We start from the raw sequence: 23,801 nt of genomic DNA, 5'->3' as shown, positions 1-23,801 counted from the left end.
CATGTTGTGATCAGCTGCTTTTACTAGCTTATTAAAAGAGACTGATTTACTGTCTGGCAAAGTTAAATATATAAATCTTTCTGAGTCTACACTAGTAGTACTTGATACCCTACAGTTCTCGCAGTCATGCTGCCATTGATAAGAAAGCCCAAACAGGTGATCTACATCTACACCTTCAGCATGCAATACATCAAGCATATGCATTAAAAACTCCTGACAATCTTGCTGAATATTTTGAGAGAATTGTGTTTGACCTGAACATCTGTCTAACAGATTTCGAATTTCAGACACACTTTCTATTTTTGTTCTATCAGTGCTACATTTCTCTAACACAGAATTTAACAAACTGCAAAATCTTTGATCAGAATTGACCACAATCTCTTCTTTTACATTTTCTAGAGAAAACAAAACATTAACCACTACATTAGCATAGCAGTTGACACCAGAACTGTTTTCAAATTGAAAACCAACAACATCTTCAACAGAATCCTTTTTGTTTCTGCTTATAATTTCAGGTTCATCAACTTTTCGTCTTTTTGCTACAACCTCCCTAGTATTGGTCACATTTCTTCGTTTCCGGCCTACCACACGTTTCTCAAACAAAGGATATTGAGGCAAATGTGGCGCATACTCTCTTCTTAACCTATTGTATTCCTTAACACAATCTAGATCCGCACAAATGTTTGTGACATCACACTCAATCAAGTACAATCCCGATAAAGTTCTAACTCGTGACAATGCCACATATGCCATACCCTCCTTGAACACAGAACTGCCAATATTCACCAATGCACTGTCTACACTTAAACCTTGCGATTTATGGATTGTCACCGCATATGCCAAGCAAACAGGAAACTGCTTACGGCGAACATATAAGTCTTTTACAAGCAAAAATCTAGCAGAACAACGACCAATTAGCTGTACTTCCTCAATGCCATCAAATTTAATTTTTAAAAATTCAATTCCATCTCTATTTCTGTATTTCACAAAATCAACAACATTACCCATTGATCCATTTACCAGACCTCTTTCAACATGTAAATTCCTTCTTAAAATTATACGGCAGTTTAAGCACACATTCAGAGTCTTTTCAAAACCTGCAGTTTTAGATATAGTCTTCTCTAATGAATCCAATTTTGTTTTAAAATTCTCAGACAAAATAATTGTTGATCCCTTATGCTCTACTCTGTCAATAGCTTCCAGTTTCACAATCTCTTGGTTTTCTAAATGCAACATTTTGTTGTTGAAGATGGCACATTCTGCAAGAGTTGGCATCAAACATATTCCAGATTTCTTCTCAGTAATTTTCTGAAAAATATTCTCAGGCACAACATCTTGTTCTGGATATAAATTTGACAGTAATCGTGCATGTAAAGCTTCTTTACCATGCTCGGTCACTTTTCCAATTCTAACATCTTGTAGAATATTCTTGTAAACTTCATCCTTCGCCTGACGCATATTTTCATGCAGTTCAGCATAATTGAAGTTTAACCATATATTGACGTTGCCAATGCTCCCTAGGCACTTCCTGGTATCTTCATGCGTGAGCATTTTGAACACAGGTTGTCCTTTCACTGGTGTCAGCTGCAGAAGATCTCCGAAAACAATGATGTGTTTGCCACCAAATAACACATCATACTCTGTTTTGAGAACTTCTTGCATTCTCAAATGCACAAAGGCAAGCATGACATTGGAAACCATGCTTACTTCGTCAATGATAAGAAGTTTCATTTTCCTCAAGATTCTTGAAACTTCACAACAAGCATCTCCAGATAGCTTGTGATATTGTAATTTGTTGTCATGCTCCACTGGCAGCATCAGTAAACGATGTAAAGTAATCCCTTTAATGTTATGTGCTGCCAGCCCAGTTGGAGCGGTAACAACACAAGACAGCGGTGATTCAGTCCTTTTCTACAGATAAGATGCAATTGATTTAATGAGGAAACTTTTTCCAGTTCCCGCTTCTCCACTCACGTACAGTCGGACAGGCTTCAACGACGTACATGAGCACTCTTTCTTCTCATGACTTAATCCATGATCTATTTGCTTGGTAACTTCGTCATATATTTTCCTCTGCTCAACGTTGAGTTGTCTTTCCAAGTCTTCTAAGTTAACCGCATCCTCCTGAGCATGTGCCATGGCTCTTTCCACTTCATTCATGGCAGTGGCAGCTTCATTTTCGATAACAGGTCCTCCTAGTGGATCCTGACTCAATGAAACAGAACTCTGACTGTCCTGAGAACTGTCTCTGGCAATCTCGGCTGCAATCGCTGCTTCCTGCTCGATTTCCGCATTCAACATTTCTACATATTTGGGAAAAGCAGGACATTCTATGGTCTCCTTGGCGGCAGTGAAAGAGTCTTCGTAACAGAGGAAATCTCCAAGCAGTTCCTCTTCTGCACGCCAAGGCTTGAAAAGTTGCAAAAGTGCTAAATAGAAAAACTCCTTTTTTTCAGGAGATTCGCCACTCAATTTTCGATGGTTTACCAAGTGGCATTTTCTTTGCTTGACCAGACATCCCTCACTTCCAATTACAGCATACACTCCTTTCTCAGTATCTTCTTTGATGTTCCTCTTGAATATGTAATTTTGTAGAACCTCATACAGACAAACATTCTCGAGGTGACTGCTTCGATTTGGATAATATGTATCCAACATGTTGGTCTTCAAAATGTCGGTACTGTTTGGCTCCTTTTCCGCCAAATACTCAATTTCCCGCACAGGTTTCAGAACTCGATTACGCGTTGCAGCAAGACCAAGACTCGACCAAACGATACTCCTAGATTTGGCATAGAGACTTGCTGAAGACAACCGGTCAGAACATTCGTAAGCTCCGATTTCTCGATGCGACAACATCTTCAGACTGAAACTGTACAACTTCTTACTGAGGCTCTTTTCATGGGAAATGTCCTCCCACATATCCTTCAATTCTGTCTTTTCTTTTTTGGTGATGTAAGATGTTACATACCGAGCCACAGCCATACAGTTATCAGCCACAAACTGTATATCCATGTTAGCATTCCACATGGACAAAATCACTGGGTTGTAGTCGTTGATGTACTTGGACTCTTCGTTCCTCTTCAAATTGTATGTGTTTTTCGGTGATTTCTTCATCACATTATGTCGCAGCGAAGACATCAAACTGTTTACTCTTCCTTTAGAAATCACCGGTCGTGGGAAGCCGAAACGACATTTGGTGTAGAACTTGTCCTTGTTTCGGAATTTACGACGACAGTACTTTCCACAACGATGGCTTTGGAAACGTAGAACTTTTTCTCTTAGGCTTTTCTTCTCCTTTGCATTTGGAACAGCACACGTAGAATACTGTTGTATGAAACTCATCACTGAGTCTTCTGGATCTGTTCCAAATTTAGGTGCATCCTTGATCCACAGTAGCATATGTATATGAGGAGCACCTCTTGCTTGGTACTCCTTTCTCCAGAAGAAATCCAACACCTCTCCAAGAGGTGGATTCTTCTTATACATGATGAAAGACATCATAGCTTCAAATCTATGATTGAAGTACCTGCATACATTGACTGGATCCAAAGAGCACAGTTCTCCGGGTGTCTTGAATTCGATGTTTTCAATGTTTCCATTTGCCTCTCGTAGAAATTCAAGTAAGTCTTCCCAGCCATACTCGGCACAGCTCAGAGTGAGGAACCATGTGGGAGTTCCTAAGTTCCTCAGCATACATTTTAAATCACCATGACGACGGTACCAGTACTCATTAGTACCACGCTGACACGCCATGAGATTAATCAGGTGACAATCCAAAATACTGTCTTGGACATTGACTTTATCCATAAAGTCACTTGCCGAGATGTTTTGCATGTGTATACCACTTTTCAAGATGTGGTTCACTGCATATGACAGTCCAGACAGATCGCTTTCAAACAGGAGATGAAACAAATAGGGAATACATTGTCGAAACCTAGCATCTCCTGCATACAATCGCAAAGTCCGGTATTCAGAAGCAGGAATTTGATGAGGTCGCTCATCATATCTTCCTCCCTGACCTGTTGGAAAAAGCTGTGGGAAACACCGAGCTTCCAAACTTTCCTCCCAAACACTAATGGGACTCCCTTTGGCTTGTTTCATTTGAAACAACTCAATAGCATTCCCCATGACTTCCTTGGAATGCAAAGGATGAACACTATAATGTTCATATATTTCTTCACTAGTAGAGGGTTCTACTTTCTCAATTTGACCAGCACACAAATCGCTATCCTCTTCCTCACTTACTTCCTCTTCTGCAACATATACATTCTTATAGTACTTATTATTTTTTTTCAAATACAATGTTGCCTTTTTGACTTTCTTAACATCCACTAAATCTTGCCATATTTTCTTATTCTTTGTCGGAACCCCATTAACTAAGATAACCAGAGGTTCCTCTTCCACTTTTTCTACTCCAATTGTGTTAATGTTTTTCTTCAAGTCTAGAGGCAAATAAACAAATCTTCCCTTTAATCCTCTCTGTAAATCTGATGGAGGCAATTTCCCTGTCTTTGGCTCCATTCTTACAATAGCCTGAAAGGGATGGATACTTTGAATCAAAATAGATTCATAAGTATTTAAATCCTTCAATTCAGAAGGAATCTCAACCAATTCCAGATTATTATGAACTGCTCTAGCAGGCATCTGGTTTTGATTTAATTTGGTACAACAATAGGTACACACACGTTGATCTGATCCCAAATTAAAACAATTTTCTACCATCAAGTATGTTGTGAAATCCTTCCATTCACTATTATTTTCCCTTTCACTTTTTGCATATCAATCCACTAACTTAGTCTGATTCTTATAATAAGTGCGTCGACAACACACACAAGTGAAATTAGGCCTCTCACTTGATTTCACCTGAAACGTCGCAATTTCCCTCTGAAAATTATCTGTACTGGAAACCTGTACAATATCTTCCACATTACCCTCTTCTTCTGGGTCAATTTCAACATTCTCCTCTTTACTTCCTTCTTCACAAATATTCTTCACATCTATTTCAGAACCATGCAAAAGAGCAGCGCATAATTGTTTAAGCATAATTGCTGGACTCTTAGCATAATACAACATTCTAACTAATTTCCTCACTTTATTATGATGCACTGCTAGCATCCTGAAATGATGAAAAACACTCTGGCATACTCTCCTAGAAAGACAAGCCAGTGAATGTCCATGCAAACCTGTCACTTCTCTCACTCTGCAAGGATCTATTTCTTGCAACAACTTCATTTTCTGCTTCAAACTTTTCTTATTAAATGTCCGTACAAAATCACAAAGCAAATTGATGGAATCCTGTCGCACACTGCAAATACTACTACACTTCCAGGTGTACACAGGACCCTTAGGACGTCTTCCTAAAACCTCATTACCTAACACCTCTTCTGTCTCTGTTGTCACAAGTTTTTCTTTTTCAACTGGACAACCATCTTTCACTTCATAAGCTCGACCACTGGTGTCAACTGCATGCACCAAATCATTATCCTGGAAATAACTCTCCTCATTAAAAAATGCCTCACAACTTGAACTATGCATCCATTCTCCGGAAAAAACTTCACAAAAATTACTACGATTAACTATTCTCTTCCATCTACTATTTCTTTTGAAATCATAAATTGCCTTGTTTAGCTTCCTAATTCTATTGATTATCAAAATAAATAACTTACGTTTAATTTCAAATGCCTGATCAATAACTTTCTCAACTTTTTTTTTTCTCTTATAAAAAACCACTTTCTGTTGACCTTTCTTAATATTTTTTAACAAATTGCCAATTATCCTGTTGCGGAACATTCATTTACGAATGTCCCTAAACTGTTGTTTCCTTCTACTATCATGCACAGAGTTATCTCTTGCTCTAGCAGTAACATTTTTCATTGGCCTTTCCTTTCTGTTTAAATTGCTTCTCTTTTTCTGGACTGAAACATTTTCTGTAGTAATACTTTTTTTACTACAAATATTTCTTATGAATGTTTTTATGGTCTTACCTGGTGCTTTCTTGGTGACTTGACAAGTTTTTTTGGTAGAGGACTGCTGCATTATTTCATGGACCTGCTGTCTTTGACGTTTTGCAGCCTTTCTAAGTCTTTCTTTGGTTGGCATGCTCAAATCTTGAAATGATCTGCAGTTGAATCTGTGGTAAAATATAATAAAAAATGTTATTAACCACTGTTACCAAACAGTAAATCAATAACAGTCATCAAAAACTTAACACACTACTTCACATTTTTACATAGAACATTTTTTAGTGCTTTGGCAAATTTAGAATACAGAAATAGCAGAAAAGAAATGGAATTCTTCTTCATTTACCTGTCCTGTTTTATATGTGAATCTGATCTAATTTTATGAGCATATTTTAATATTTTATTGAAGACACTACACATAACCTGTTTTTGAAGGTGTGTTTAATTTAAAATTAAACAGTTTACATTTTTACTTTTCATTTATTGTAAATTTTAAAAATAAATGTTTATAGTTCCATAGGCTCAAGCAGGTCAGCTTCCCACCCTATGTAATACAATTCTGACAAATCTGCATCCTCATCATGTTCTTCTTCATCCTCAGGATTTAAATCATCCAAGGGATCTACTTCCACTGACGTTTCAATTACGAGTTCAATGATGAGGTCAAGATCAACTGATTGCTGATTGTCGCTCATGTTGATGTTGTCGTTATCTTTAAAGAAAGATAACAACAATGAGATGGTGCAGAGTAAGAGACAAATCTCAGAGATTATAATAGTAAAATTGTTTAACAAGAGTAACATTTTGCAGCTATTATTTAGCCATGTCCAGCGATGCTGAGGAGGTGAGGCCTATGTCCAAGTTTTCAGTGAACAGGACTCATCTCTTCTTAACCTTGGATAAGCCTCACCGACTCTGTGTCCCCTGCTCATACTTAAATGTACAGGGGCAGATTTATGTTAACTGGCGCATCCCCAGGGATGCACCAGTTAATGTGCACCGCTGCTCTGCCACCCATGGTGTGCCGCATTTACAATGTGGAGCACCATTGAGTGAAAACAGCACAGATGCGTCACGCATCTGTGCCGCAAAAGCAGCACATTGCAGGAATCACGTCGTAAGCGCAACATGTCTACTGCAATGCACAGGAGCAAGCCTCACATTGCATGGTGCATCACTCCTTATGCCTGTTTCAAACAGGCGTAAGGATTTGATTCAGCAATGCTATAAAGCTGACTCAGTGAAATCTTCTAAATTTCACTGTGTTAGTTTTACAGGGCTTTCTTGCAAATTAATGCATACCTTGCAACAAAACACCTATATGAAAACTGACACAGGTTTCATGTGGCACAGGACTTTACAGCATGACACATCTGCCTAGATGCATCAATTTTTAAATATGTCGCCACATAGCAAATCTTTTGCACCGCCGCTGCGTCACAAAAGTGATGCACAGCGGCGCAAAAGAGTCACACACCTATCATAAATCTGTCCCTAACATTTTAAATGATTAATTCAGGATGATGATAAGGTGTGGCCTATCCAGAGGTTTGTTTAAGGTGAGGCCTACTCAGGGTTGCAGATCAAATTTACGCTTGTTGAAGAATACAGAGGAGATAATACATGTAAAGGCCTACTAATGAAGTAAGTCATGTCCACTTCACTCTTGAACAAAGGCCAGACCTCTTTTGTGTCCGTGGACAGACCTAAACTTCATCTGCACAATGTCATTCGTAAACTTAGGAAACACAGGTGATGAAAGTGTTTTTTTAAAGCCTTTGCAGCGTTTTTGGGTCAATTTTAACATGGCTATGTAACTCAAAGAATCAAAATCTAAATTTGCCAAGCACAGGTGCGAGCATATTTACAAGGAATTTGCACCACGGGGAAAGGTCTTTTAATATAAAATGGGAAAAATAACACCAGAGACACTCAAATGCCTTATAAATATGCCCCAAACAACCTATGAAGCTCTAGCAGTACATATCCAGAAATGTAATTGATTTCAAAAAACGTGTTTAAACACAACATATAAATCAATTGCATACCTACATTCATGGGGAAATGACTTAAAATGTCCTTAAGACACATGAAAGCGATTTTTTAAAGCCTTTGCAGCATTTTTGGATCACTTTTAACATGGCTATGTAACTCAAAGAATCAAAATCTAAATTTGCCAAGCACAGGTGGGAGCATATTTACAAGGAACTTTCCCCACAGATAAAGGTCTTTTAATTTAAAATGGGAAAAATAACATCAGATACACTCAAATGCCATACATTTTAAAAGCATTCCTTTTCCACAAAAACGATTTTCAAGTCATAATTTGAAAACACTGCACATGGGGAAATGACTTAAAATGTCCTTAAGACACATGAAAACGTTTTTTGATTGCCTTTGCAGCATTTTTGGGTCACTTTTAACATGGCTATGTAACTCAAGGAATCAAAATCTAAATTTGCCAAGCACAGGTGCGAGCATATTTACAAGGAATTTGCACCACGGGGAAAGGTCTTAAATTAAAATGGGAAAAATAACATCACAGACACTCAAATGCCTTATAAAGAAGCACACACCATTATGTCCTTGTCATAAATTTTAAAAGCATTCCTTTTCCTCAAAAACGATTTTCAATTCATAATTTGAAAACACTGCACATGGGGAAATGACTTAAAATGTCCTTAAGACACATGAAAGCGTTTTTTGATTGCCTTTGCAGCAATTTTGGGTCATTTTTAACATGGCTATGTAACTCAAAGAATCAAAATCTAAATTTGCCAAGCACAGATGCGAGCATATTTACAAGGAATTTGCACCACGGGGAAAGGTCTTAAATTAAAATGGGAAAAATAACATCAGAGACACTCAAATGCCTTATAAAGAAGCAGACACCATTATGTCCTTGTCATAAATTTTAAAAGCATTCCTTTTCCTCAAAAACGATTTTCAAGTCATAATTTGAAAACACTGCACATGGGGAAATGACTTAAAATGTCCTTAAGACACATGAACGCGTTTTTTGATTGCCTTTGCAATATTTTTGGGTCACTTTTAACATGGCTATGTAACTCAAAGAATCAAAATCTAAATTTGCCAAGCACAGGTGGGAGCATATTTACAAGGAACTTTCCCCACAGATAAAGGTCTTTTAATTTAAAATGGGAAAAATAACATCAGAGACACTCAAATGCCTTATAAAGAAGCAGACACCATTATTTCCTTGTCAAAAATGTTAAAAGCATTCCTTTTCCACAAAAACGATTTTCAAGTCATAATTTGAAAACACTGCACAGCTCCTATGCACAAAAACACCCTGTCAGTACTAATACTTCACATTTTCTCCAATTACAATTTCTCAAAGAAACAAAATCTATTTGTAAAACACTTGAGACAAAGCAACATTTTAAAAACACAACTTTCTTCATAATTTTCTCCTTAAAGCACACTATTCTCTATCTAAATAAAATCAATCTTTTCTCACCTTAGCAAATACTTTATGAGTTTCAAAACAGTCTCAGAAATACACCAATTTGTCTTCAGCAGAACAAAAGGTATGCACTCCAGAGGCTGCAGCTATAGAAAGCACAGAATTGCTGTAATTCATCACACATATCTCTCATGTCACCCAATCAAAACTCTTCCCTCACTTTTTTCAAATCAAAACCCTTCCCCCCTCTGCCCTGTCTGCCTTTTTTGCATAGCAACCACCTCCTGAAAGACCCAAGGTGTTTGCAAGTTCACACAACAATGTTTCAATTGAACTCTGAACTCTCAGTGCACCTGCATATCCAGTGCAATCTTTCATTTAATGATTTTTTTTTGACCATTCAAAATACATCTTTCAAATAACTCATCCATGCACCCTAACTTTCTGTTTTCAGCAATCAAAATCCACCAATCACTGTTACTGCTTCATTAACACAGAAACTCCACAGTTTTTTCCATTTTAAACTCTTATTTTTTCAACTGCCATTTCATTGCCACACTTCATCACACTTCATCTGATTATGGAAAATGTACTCATTTTCCATAATCATTAAAGGATTTTTTCAGAAATTTAGGGACAGGAGGGGGAACACAATGAATTCAGGTTTTGTGATTCTCAAAAACCTTTAGAGGCATGAACTAAAGGTAACAGTCTCCGGGGTTCTCCACAGGGAATACACTTTCACTGTAGGGGAAAAAACAGCTACGTTTACACATGTGGAAAGTTTGTATGACTAAAATTTTGAAAAGGGAAAGAACTGCTGGTAATCTGTAAACCCATTGATGTTTGTGATATAAGGAGTGTATCATCTGCAAAAAGCAGAGTGTCCAATATGTAGGGTGGCATACGCTAGGCCTGAGCTAGTTCCAGTGATGATGGCTGGGTACAAGGTTTAAAGCAGCACTTAAGTTGAGAAAGGCTATGTACAAATGTTGGTTGTCTAACTTAAGAACTTCCACAAACACAGGACAAATTTAAATAGTTGTTATGCCATGCCAGTCTTCCCCCTGAACCTGCTTGTAAGGGAGAAAGTATGTGAGTCTCATCCATCCACCCCAGTAGTCTGCTTAAGACTTGCTTGCAAGAAAACTTTTTGCACATTGTCAATTAGACTACTTGGTCTATAGTTTCCAGGAAGACTCCTATCTCCCCTCTTGTAAATTGAGATTATCTCGGCAACATGGCACAAATCAGGCAAACTATCACCCAGCCAGAAAAAATGCTGTTTGACAAAATAATTAAATAAGGGCACTAAACAAAGATTTCAAATCGAAAGAGACCCCCCAGGATTTTTTCAGGTCCCGGGGCTTTACCAGGTTGGAGTGACTCTGTAAGTTATATGGTATCTGGCAAAGAAAACAGCAGTATTTCAGAAGCTTCAATGCGGAAGGATAAACCATAGATGCTGAGATTAGAAGGTTTGTAGGTAATCTTATTGCAGGTGGAATATAAATCACTAAAATGTTTGACCCAAATGTAAGGTTCTATGAAAAAATGTTATGTGGTATTATTATTAGGATTACCTATGATTTGCCAGAAAGTTGTATTACCCCTTTTTTGGACGCCTCAAGAAGGTCCAGCCAGTTGGCATCATTACGATTCTGCCTACCTGAGTCCACAATAAATGTATAATTGGATCTCACTTCTCTGATAGCCTGTGGGTTGTATGACTTAATGGCAGTGATCAAGGAGAATTTAACCTTCCTGCACTCTCTCTTGCACAACAGCGTTTTATTAGCTAAAGGTTGGGTTGGTTACTTGCCTTGAACAAAGAATTTTCAAAGCTTTAAATAAAGAAGTATGAAGTTGGGTGATAGGAATATTTAGTGGGTAATAGTTAGCATTAGGTGTTCATGCAGAACTGAACTCCCTATTAATCTACACAAGAATATCATGATTTAATTCAAATGTATGTCATTTAACAGACTTTCAATTATTAACAAGACATAAGCCAGAGTTGAAGAATTCCAATTCATTGGCACGTTTAAGGAAAATACTACTATTGATTGTTAAATGGAGTGCAATGGGATCGCTATGTGTTCTTGTAAGAATTATAAAGTCGATTAAACTAGGTCATAGATTAAGATCTAATAAAATATAATCAATACTACTTTTGTATTTCCCTCTCAAAAACGTGAAGGATCTTTTTGCATCAGATTTTGAGTGGTCATTGCAAGCACATAGTGCAGGAGAGTGGGTTAGCAAAGCTAGCTGCATGGCTGTTGAAGACCAAGATTTTTTTGGACTACCATTACGGCTTGGAATACCCCTGGTTCATCTTCAGTGTCTATTACTGAGTCCATGTAACCCAGTGGCTCAAAAGTGACATTGAAATCCCGAGCAAGGAAAATTTAAGAGCTAGCTTCTACAGTAGATATGTGATGGCCTGAAAATGTCAGAGTTTGAGACTCTTTATTCCGTGCTGTAGTATGGTTGTAGATCGTATATAGGTTTACTAATTTATCGTCACTACCTCTTAGACTAAGGCCAACTATATCTGGGTGGTCAATCAATAGTTTTTTAATTTTAAGATCTTAACATATTTTGATCCCCCCCCCCCTCGACGGTCCACCTCTAGAGGGAATAGCTTCATGTTATAAACCCAGATCTATATACCGGGACAGCTGCCTAGGTTTTTCGTAGATTAAATATGTCACCAAATACATAAACAGGATCTTCGGGGTCAATGAAGGGAGTTATATTTTGGGTTCTCTTTCTAGCTTGGTACAAGATTGTGTCATTTTAAAAATAACAATATCTATTTGGGAAATTATTTGAATTAAAATATTTAAAATTGTAGTACCTGAGCATTTTAAATCATGTCAAACCAGAAACATAATTAAAAACGGGATGTACAATAGAGGGAGAGTAAGAGCTTTTCACCCAAGAAACATCTTGAAAATAAATGTTTGTCCCATGTTGTGCTTTAAAGTTAATTAGATCTGAAAGAATGATGAAAGCTGGATTGACTTTAAGTAACTTTTTGGGGATTGAGGCCTCCTGAGGAATTTGTGTGAAAATGAATGGCAAACCATGAGATTTCAATGACATTGGCTGGGTCAGACGCATTATTATTGAATGGAATTTAGATACAACTGTAAAGGGTAGCAAGATAGCCTCCCTCCATCTCCAAGATTTGTCTGCAGTCCATATGCGCATTTCATTAAAAGCCTTACTGAAAACTTGATGGGCTATAATAGTAATTTTAAACACATTGCTAGATACACATGATCATAGAGTGACAGCAGGTTGTACACGCACTGATATGGGCACTACAGCAGAACAACAAACCCCCCCCCAAATATGTATGCTGAACTAGACAGCTCTCCAAATGGTGTACCTTGTTCCTACACAGGAGGTGTTGGCAAACACCAGGACAGGTAGGCAGGGTTCACAGAATACATTTGGCACGGCTCACTAATCATAAGAGTTGTCAAGGCAGTACTCAGCCCTCAATCCAGAGTCCTAACCAATACATTGGAAGAATGTGGCTGTGCTTTATGTTGATCTAAGTACCCGAGTATCCTTTGCCTCAGTGAAGCTCTTTTTTGCTATTGAAAATTTAATAAGAATTGGGTGCTTTATCCAGTGCTGTAAAAGGAAAAATACTATAGGAACTCATTATCTAAAGGGAGAGGGGTACAAGGTTACTAGGTGCATGACAGGTACTCTTCAGTATCAGGCAGCAGATAGGCTGTCTATGTAGAATTTTCTTCAGAGACCCATCATGTCTTTATTTTAGTACCATCATGTCCCACCAGTGCCACTATATATTACTGAACTGTACCAGCGCTCCTTAGCAGAGCTACCATACATTTAGGTGGAAAGTGTCAGCGGATGTCAGCAATATTGCAGTACTTTTCATGGACTGCACTTTAGTGCAGATCTGCTGATCTTTTCATGAACAGTACCAACACCTCTTTTAGGGTGAAAAGACGCTTAATGAAATGTGGGAACACTTCTTAACATGACTGCCATTCTTTTATAGGATAGTTTTGCTGCTTTTAATGGGGCTGCAATACTTTTATTTTAAAGGTGCCAAAAGTTCTCAGTACTGCTGACTTACTTTACTAACTTACTTTTAAAGGGACGGAACTACATTTTCTTAACATGGTTGCTAGATGTTTATGGATGGTAAAGACATGTTTTAGCATCACTATAAACTTTTATTGGAGAGTTCCACCTATTCTCAGCTCTTATGACATATTTTTATTCAACAATATCAACACCTCGTAGTGGGGGTGCAATATTTGTATGTCTCACTGTTCACAGCGTTTGTTGACCAGGTTTGTCAGGATAGTCAGTCTTTCAAGCATCTAAGCCTGAAAAGTTGAAGGCAATTTTTGATTGGGTAACAATATCTGTATTTAATTTTTTTTTATTGCAGGTGGTGTGGCAATGATGGCTATGATGGCGGCCACGAGTTAGAGCTGCTCCCAAGCCCCTAATGTAATCTGTTTGCAATGTAATTGCCAATGCGGACTCACACCCCCTTGGTGCTTGGGGGTGCAGGGAGCCACAGAGGAGCATTTTCCCGATGGCGCCAGGAAGGAATTAACACCAGAGGAGACCTGGGATGAGGGGGTGATTGCCAACACACCCAAGAGGGTGGCTTGCTGTGGGCTGAGGCTGCTCCCGGCTGGGGCCGGAGACTTTGGAGCAGATGGGCACTGCCACTGAACAAATGCTGTGGGCGGCCATGGTGCACGTTTCAGTTTCAGCCATGCCATTCTGTGTTTTGCTTGGGACGCAGTGAGGCCGATTGCTTGTGCAACTGAAGCCGGGGAGGAGAGAAGCTGCCACAAGGGTCCTGAGGATCCATGTGAGAGATTTGAGTCTCCTGGCCCGGGGGTATTGGGCTTGTGTTTGGTCCCTTCCCTTTTTAATTGTCAACAGGAGTGTGGGTGGGCCCCTCTTGGATGGAGTGAATTGCCCAAGGCATGGGGCAACACCTCCTTTGTCCAAAGACGACAAAGTAGACTGGGCAAATGGGGCTGACTTGCTTCTGAAGTGTCCTCTTGGAAGGGTGAACTGTGTGCCAGTGGCCGCTGACTTCTTCTAAAGGCTGGTGGCTTCTTCTCATCTCCCTCAGTTGGCCGGACAGGGTCCAGTGCTCTTAGATTGGACTGCCCCGCTGATGGTTGCCAAGGGTGTTACACCCTGGTTCCCTCTCGTACTGCCTGCAGGGGTTCTCCCTCTCAGCAGCTGGAGACCTTGGATCTGGTGCTCTTACATTAACCGTGGGCACCATGAAAACACATTGCTTCTTGGGTGGTAGTGGGATTTATGTTAGGGAGTTGCCTGCTCGACATTCACCTCATTGCTTTATGCTGCCCCAAAAATATAAAGGAGCAGAAACATTGAATTTGAAACGTGATGCACAAATATTGTGTGTAAAAATCTAGTGGACACGAAAATAGATTTTAAGGTAAGTAATGTCGATGTTAAAAATATCTATGTTGATAATATCGATGTTAAAGATATCTATGTTGTTAATATTGTTTAAAAGAATATCGTTGTTAATATCCCTTTTTTTTATTATATTTGTGTTTTAGTATATATTTTAATTGTATATGTTATAAATAGTTTGCATAATTATTGTTAGTTTTTTTAAATATAGTTTCCAAAATGTGGTTGTTTTAAAAAAATAAAAATAAATAGTTTTTTTGTATTCTTAGTGCCATAGCAGGTTGTGGAGTGTATAGTGTTACAGGGTGGGAAGTAAAGTAATTATAATGAATAATTAATTATTATTTATTATTAAATATTTAATTGATCAATAATTATGTTAATTGTGTATTTCCTTTTAATTACGTTAAGTGTTAGGTGCAGGTTATGAGGTTTGTAGTGGCATAGAGTGGGAAGTAATTTAATTATAAATATTTAATGATTAATTTGTGATAATTATTAACTATCTAATTGATGATTATGTAATTAATTACATTTTGATTCATATGTTCGGTGTATTAACTACAATAATTAATTATTAATGTTAAATATTATTCATTTTTTCTTTGATAATAATTATGTAAATTGTATAATACATTTTTGTAAAGTTATATATGGGGTGTGGGTTAGTGTGTTTGGTAAATAATTGTAACTCATTTATTATTAGTTCATTGTTAATAATTGTTTAATTGATAATTAATTATGTAAATTATGCATTAGAATATTTGTTTACATATATGTATATATTAGGTGCACGTTGTTGGGTTTCAACGGATGAAGGGTGGTAAGTGAATTAAATAGAATTATTTTATTATTAGTTAATTATTTAATTGATGATTAATTAGGTACATTTTTTAATTATTATTATTTCAGGATATATTTTTGGTGTGTGTTTTTTACTTTGTGGTGGTATAGGGTAGGAAGGTATTTAAGTAATAATACAAATAAAAATTGTTCTCTATTGTTTAAAAAATCTCCATTTATTATGTTATGTTTTAATTGCGTTATGCTTTTTAATTGTGAAAACATTATATGTTGGGGTTGTTATAATTGTGAAATATAGTGTGGTATTTTAATTATATTATTACTATTTGCTTTAATTTAAAATATTTATTAAATATCATAATAAATAGGTATTATTTTCATTAAACAATGTATTTGTATATTTTACATTTATATATCTATATTTGTTGTTATTTAATGTAGTTGTTAAAATATTTAATTTGTTTGAAGTGAACTACTCTCTCTCTCTCTCTCTCTCTATGGTTGCATGGACTGGAGTGGGAATAGAAAACTTTACCCCTCCGCTATGCAACGGTTTCTCTACTGTTGCACAGACTGGAGTGCGAATACTAAGGGCTCGATTCCGATCCTGTAAAAATCACCGTCCGTACGACTCGCATCCGGAGTCGTTTCCGTACGACTCGTACGGACGCCGTACGACCGGACGATTCCGATCCCGATAGGGCGACCCGGACGCGAATCGTACGGTCCACGTCAATTCGTACGGAAAATTGCGCGATCACCTACACACCGTACGGCGTGTACCCCCCATGATCGCAGGAGTACGCGCCGTACCCCTGCGATCATGGGGGTACGTGTCGTACACCCAGCGTACATGGGGGGTACGTGCCGTACACCCAGCGTACATGGGGTACAGCACGTACCCCATGTACACTGGGTGTATGGCACGTACCCCCATGATCGCAGGGGTACGGCGCGTACCCCCCATGATCGCAGGGGTACGCGGGGGGGCCGTTCCGTACCTGTTTCGGGGCGAACTCTGACTGTACGACAGTTTCCAGCTCCCATAGAAAAAGGGTCGTACGGAGCGTACACAACACGGATCGTACTTACCGGGTCGCAAAAAGCAGCTGCGAAACCTATGAACGTCGTGTACAGCGGCTTACCAGGGCGATTCGTACGGAAATTTCATTCGTACGGTCCCTGGTACGATTCGGACGGATAGCTGCATCTGGTGTGGATCGTACTTCGTTGTTCGTACGGGGACGGTTACGGGTACGATTCGTACAGAAAAAAATGCTCCATACGACGATTCGGAGCGCTTTTTACGGGATCGGAATCGACCCCTAAATGTGACCCCTCCATAGTCCTATTGTTTTTCCTTCTGTTGCACAGACTGGAGTGGGAATAGTACATTTTACCTCTCTGCAATCCAGCACTTTGCCTACTGTTGCATCGACTGGAGTGGGAATAGTACATTATTACCCCTCCTGAGTCCAACCCTTTCTCTACTGCTGCACTGACTGGAGTAGGAATAGTAAATGTTACCCTTCAGCAATCCAACAATTTTCCTACTGTTGCACAGAGTAGAGTGGGAATAGTAAAGTCTGCCCCTCCTGAGTCCAATGCTTTCTCTACAGTTGCACTGACTGAAGTGGGAATAGTAATTTTTACCCCTCCTAAGTCTAAGGCTTTCCCTGCTGTTGCAGTGACTGGGGTGGGAATAGTAAAGTTTACGCCTTCGCAATTCAACACTTTCCCTACCGTTGCAGTGACTGGAGTGGGAATAGTAATTTGTACCCCCCCTGAGTCCTAAGCTTTCCCCACTATTGCACAGAGTGGAGTGGGAATAGTAAATGTTACCCCTCCTGAGTCCAACAATTTCACTACTGTTGCAGAGATTGAAGTGGGAATGGTATTATTCCTACAATGTTATGGTTTTGTTTATATTGTTTGAATTTATATTATTATGATGTTTCTGTGTATTTAACATTATATATTTTTAATGTTTGTAATATGTAATATATTTTTTGTAAAATGTAATTTTCTATTGGGTTTCTTTTTTTGTATGTAATAAAATTGGTATTTTGTTTTATAATTATTTCCGATTCATTTGTTACAGTTTGTGATTTATTGGCTATATATATATATTTATATATTTCAAACAAGAAGGGTCCTTCCGAGATCCACTCCCAAAGTCAGGTGGCGCAACGAAGCGGCAAACCCAACTGCCGCTTATTTGAATCCAAATTCCAAAAGTGCTCGTAAGCAAAATGCGCACTCAGAAGCAGGTTGCTGAAAATTTTCTTTAATCTCAGATAACTTTATCTGAGAATAAAGAACATTTTCACCAACCTGCTTCTGAGTGCGCATTTTGCTTACGAGCACTTTTGGAATTTGGATATATATATATAGGTATATATATATATATATTCACTGAAAAAACCATAGGTTTCACACCAGTTATAGTTAGGTGGAAATTTTACTCGCATAAAACCATTGAAATTCCCACGTTATAGTTAGTTGGACTCACTATAACTTGCGCATGCAATGCACTGTTGATGACGTCACATATTACATCACTCATAACATGGTCAGTGACATCACTCATGACATCACTGATGACATCTCAAATGACATATATATTGCTTCTCACACCGCACAGCGGCCGCTGTGCGAATGCACTCTCAATCCCGCCTCTCACAGAATCCAACGAAGACAGGCGAGTTTGCTCAGATTCAAATTTTAATCATTTCGGTTCCAGCATGTAAACGGAAATCATGGAACAACAACCCAACGCGTTTCGGCGATACAAACTCGCCTTGCTCACGGGTAAACCATGTTTTAGAAATGAAATATTTAAATAAAGTTCTATCCCTTCATAGTGCACGTGACTTCAGAAACAAAGAGCAAACATAAATGAAAGACACGGAACCTGTAACAATGGCAGCCATCTTATAACGGTGTTATTCCCAGGTTCATTATTTCTACTTATGTCTGTTTTATTCAAATCGTCCTGCATTCTTAAATTATAGTGTAATCTCTCATTCCAAGTGGAAAAGCACCCCGCATTACATTATTTACATTCAGGACTATTTGTTTTCTAAAACAAATTTTTCTAAGAACTTAAGTTAGCCTTCTCGGTCCCCTCTCCATTGACTTCATATATATATTTTCTGATAAATTTCATTAATTCATGACTTATCCCTCTCAGAACAACATTGTCCCAATCCATTTGATAGTAAATTCTCAGTACCTGTCCTTTTACATCGTGATTCAATTAATGATCATTTGATGGACAAAATTTAAACCAATATTCTCATCATACAGTTCATGTTCTCTTGTCCATCAGAAAATAATTTGAATTCGTCATCTCTTCCCCAGTGGGAATAAAGCCAGTCTCAAATAGGAGAATTTGTGTTGTTAATCATCAGGAGGAGAGGTAATCTTCCAATAACATTCCATCGTGGTCCTGTACATCAGCAAGGGAAACAAGAAAAGGCGCAAACCTGTCAGAACCATTTACATTATAAGCATGAGATAACACTATTTTTCTACTCAATATTTTTGTTACAATATTTATGACCCACAATATCTTTGGTTTCAATATTTTGTCAGTGAACCCTGCTTCGGAGAGCTGCCCAGAATGGAGAGCCCTTACAGACTGGTGGCATCTTACAACCTGCTTGGATTGCAGAGACTAGTGGTGTCAGACATTTCCGTGGGGTCGCTGTGGCCCTGGCTGCTCGTGCTGCCCTCCCTAGGGAAAGCAGCCCATAGGTCGTGGTGCAACGGAGGCCCTCCTCCCTCACTGTTCAATGAAGATGGGGTGTGACATAATGCCACTCGGCACGTGCCCAGACCAAGCTTGACAAGTTTGCAATGCCACTATCAGTGGCAGCTGGTGGCTCTCAGGTCCCACAGCAGCCCTCTGAACATTCAAACCTTCCTACTATTCTGAAGGCGATCCAGGACTCGAGGGAGGTAGTTGAGACAAAGGTGGGCGAAGTGCAGGTGGATGTCTCTCTGTTGCATCAAGACCTTCTGAAAGTTGTTAGTAGGGTGACCTAGACAGTGACCAGGGTGTCATCGGTCGTGGACGAGGTGGCCAACCTTAAGCTCCAGGTCTCCAAGTTGCTCTCTACAATGGTGGTGCTCAAAGAATGAGACAAAATCCAATCCTATAAGAACAACCGCCATTTTATTGGTTTTCTGGAGGTGGTTGAGACCACTGGAGAGGAGCGGCTCCTGGAGGACTGGTTACTGTTCTGGGTCTATGCCGACAAAATATCAGCTTGGTTTGCGGTGTAACACACAAGCAGGTCCTTGGCCCAGTGGCCCCTGCTGGGGGCCCTAACCTGGCTCTTAATAACCTGCATCCTTAACCATTGTGATAGGGAAGCCATCCTCCAGACGGCCAGGGCACACCAGGACCTCTGCTTTCAGATTGTGCAGATGATGGTTGTCCCAGATTACACCTGGGTGATTCAACAGTGTCCACCTATCTATGAGGAGGTCAAACAGAAGCTCTGGGCCCTCATCCTGCAAGACATTCTCCCTTTCCAGGCTCGGCTGAAGGTGATTTTCAACTCCATCTCCTGCTTCTTCGACACTCCAGAACAGGCCTGGGAGTAGGCAACAGAATGGAGAGAACTTCAAAGTACAGGGGAGCTTGGAGGATCTGCCCCCCATCAGAAGGGGCACTTCTTCTTCTCATATTCCCCCCAAGTCATCTAGGATGAAAGTGGGCTCGATCCCGGAGGTCTCACCTGTGGTTCTCCCTACTCAGTTCAGGTAAATGAGGGCATTGAAGACTCTGTTCAAGACATCATGCAGATGGGCATGCCAGACCTCTTCAGGACTGAGGAGCAGGTTCCTAGTGGGCAATCATGAGGCACTTCCTGAACAATTGGACTACTCCTGGCATTGTATGTTTTGGAGTGGGAGGGTACATGGGATCTTGGCTGAGTGATGATTGTGCCCAATGTCTGGGCGGCCCCAAATGGGAGTGCTTTGCAAATATGTTAATGTTGTTGTGAGGTGATATGATCCTCAGGACAAGAGGCACTCGTGGAGGGGTGGGTAATGTTAGCCAACTGCACTGTTTGAGACTGTTATGAGTGGAGTTGGGACTACAGATGCTTCTAGGGTAGAAGTATGGGGTGGCAGAGAATTTGGGGGAGGTCATGTTGAGTCTGTTTTGAGTTGTTTAATTTTGCAGTCCACACACATTCTTATTCACTCTCTAGTATGTACTGTCCACATTGAAGATGTTATTGTCCCAGTCCTTACATACACCTACATTGGGTCTCTTAGATCAGTGGGACTTAAACCATGTAAACCCCAAGTCATTATTGAAGACGCTCTATATGGCCCTGCACCACAGACTACAAAATAAAAGAGCCTGCGACTGAACCATTGAAACTTCTGAGTGGATGTTCCACAAAATAGAATTTCAACAGGACACAGTTGCCTTAATAGATTAGCAAGTCAAGATCTTTCCAACTTTGCACTCTGGAACTTGAAGTCCACACTATCTGCTTATAGAAGACAGGAAGCCACATGTATGAAACTTTAAAATAGCGAGTTCCTATTTGCGATTTCCTGTGAATCGCATTTAGATAATTTCTATTTTAAACGTACAAAGTTTCAATTGCGATTCCCCTTGGGTTGCAAATAGACCTACCTCATGAATATTATTGAGGTAGGTCTTGGTTTTCGACCCATTGGGAATTGCTAGAATCACACGGATGGTGGCCTGCCGGGGTCAGCAGACCACTATGTCTGTGATTGCTTTTAAATAAAGCAATCTTTTTTTTAAATGCAGCCCATTTTTCTTAAAGGAAAACTGGATGCTTTCTTTTAATTTTTTAATAGTAGGCATTGGTCTGAGAGACCACTGCCCGCGCTTAAAAAACTGCGTTATCAAACATTCACAAAGGGGAAGGGGTCTCTTATGGACCCCTTCCCATTTGCAAATAGGTTACTGCCAATTTGAAATTGGCAGTATATTTGAATGTTTTCCAACTGCATTTCGGTCACAAAACATTCACCCGTACCATTGCGATTTGGTATTAGGAAGGGATGCCCTAAACACACCTCTTCCTAATACTTTATTGCAAACCCACATTGCAATTTGGTAACATGCTACTGAATTGCAATTGGGCCTTGGTACATCCCAAAAAGCTTTCTTGCACACACAAGGCGAATCGGCTCATATGCAACCGGCAAAAAGGTTTATACATGTGACCCAGGATTACAAGTCCCAAAATGCAAACACAAAAAAAAGCGAACTGGATGAGCTCCCACAAATGATACTGGGAAACATGAGAGTGCTGCACACTTTCAAGGTTATCTGCACACTCATGGAAGCAGGGTATAATATAAGCTTTGATTTAACAAAATAGTGCATGCTGGGATTTGTAGTCTATGCATTCTTCTTCTTATAGTCATGATAATAATGATTTTGTTAAAGGAAACTCCAGGGCTGAAAGGGTGACCCAAGGACATAAAACAATGTGACAAGTCCATATACAATACTTCCATATCTGAACAACTCTTACCATGAACACAAATAGTGTCATCCTTTCAAATGCAAACTTGGCTGGCTGCCTTTCCAAACACCTACTTGAAATAGGAGAAGAAAGCAAATTGTTTTACCAAACAGAAGTCACAGAACAAGTAGCAAACTTTTGAGAGAGAAACAGATATACTTAAATGAGAAACTGAAAGTGGATACCACCTGGCATCAGAGAACAAGGAGTAGCAGTATTTTGCACTCTTCTTAACTCTTCCCTTTCCATTGAAACCAGGGTAGGATGCAGTTTACTGTTCCTAATCCCAACCCGCCCTGAGACAAAATGTGAAAGGGTGGGAAAATTATACTTGAATGATGTTCATCCTCCCACAGACTGAGCTGAACAGCGAAACACCTGAGGTTCATTCTACAGAACTGCCAGAAAGTGGAAGAGAATGTAGAACAACATCATATGGGATCTGTAGCAGCATGAGGGCTATATGTACATACGCCCTACTTATGCTACCACACGCATTAGGCACAGACTTAGAACTGTTGTGCAGCTACTTAAAGTGTCTGACTGCCCATCTGTCTATCTTAGAGCAAAGCAGTCAGACATGAGGTACATTTACAATATCTGACTTTATTTATCACAGAATACATGAAATAAAAGGGCCAAAAAGTGGATGGGCGGGACCCCAACTGTCTCAGGCAGCAGCTGCTGCTGCACCAGCTCATGCCATATCACAAGGTTCCCTTTAGGCAGGTGTGGACTTTTGAGCCAACAACACATTGGATTGTGGGCCATATGGTTGGCATTTTTGTTTTGTTTTTGTCAGCTTACGGCATAGCATTTACAGGGCTATTGGCCAAGAAACTAGACATGGTGAATTATACTGTTTTGTAGTTCTTAAGAGTCCCCAGGACATTCGCGTTTTGGATGACCTAAACTGAGGGCTTGGTGTCCCAACCGCTTCTGGACACCCCCACAGGATATGTCAGTCATTAGACCAGCTAGCTCTACAGTGCCACTACCACCCCTCTGTATACTACAGTGGTGTAGGTAGTTTCTGGCAACCACTGAACATGACAATCCTGATTCCTTATGGATCGTAGAGAACAGTTCAGTACTTTTCGCTCAGTTACTCATGCTTACTTATTCTCAGAAAATACACAGGATAGTGATTAGGACATTTCAATAAGTATTTATTGGTTCAGCGACAAACTGGTATAAAACATATGTGCTGCGACAATCAGGAGACAGAAGCACATGAAAGAGATTGCTAATACCAATATAGTAAATAATAGATATATTTCTACCATAGTGCTAATAAGAAGAAAATAAGTAATTCGGATAAAAACAGTAGCAGCTGCATATTCCTAAAATGCACTCCCTAAGTAATTTCCCTAAATGTACATAGCCTAGATATGGGTGTGCTGCATGTATATGCGTGTATGTAGCCAGGAATACCCTAGAGAAGAACCAGCCCCCTCACCTGATGGTTTAGAAAGAAGGACCACTGAATCGAGGATGACACCCCGCAAGGGATGTCAGACCGCTGCGTGTCGAAGATACAATTAATAATGGTTCTGTCGGACCAAAATACACAGTGATATAGTATTTCTTATTATATTACTTGAACAA

The sequence above is a fragment of the Lissotriton helveticus genome, chromosome 4_1, assembly GCF_964261635.1.
Source record: "Lissotriton helveticus chromosome 4_1, aLisHel1.1, whole genome shotgun sequence".
Classification (NCBI taxonomy): Eukaryota; Metazoa; Chordata; class Amphibia; order Caudata; family Salamandridae; genus Lissotriton; species Lissotriton helveticus.
Note: the sequence above shows the minus strand (reverse complement) of the source record.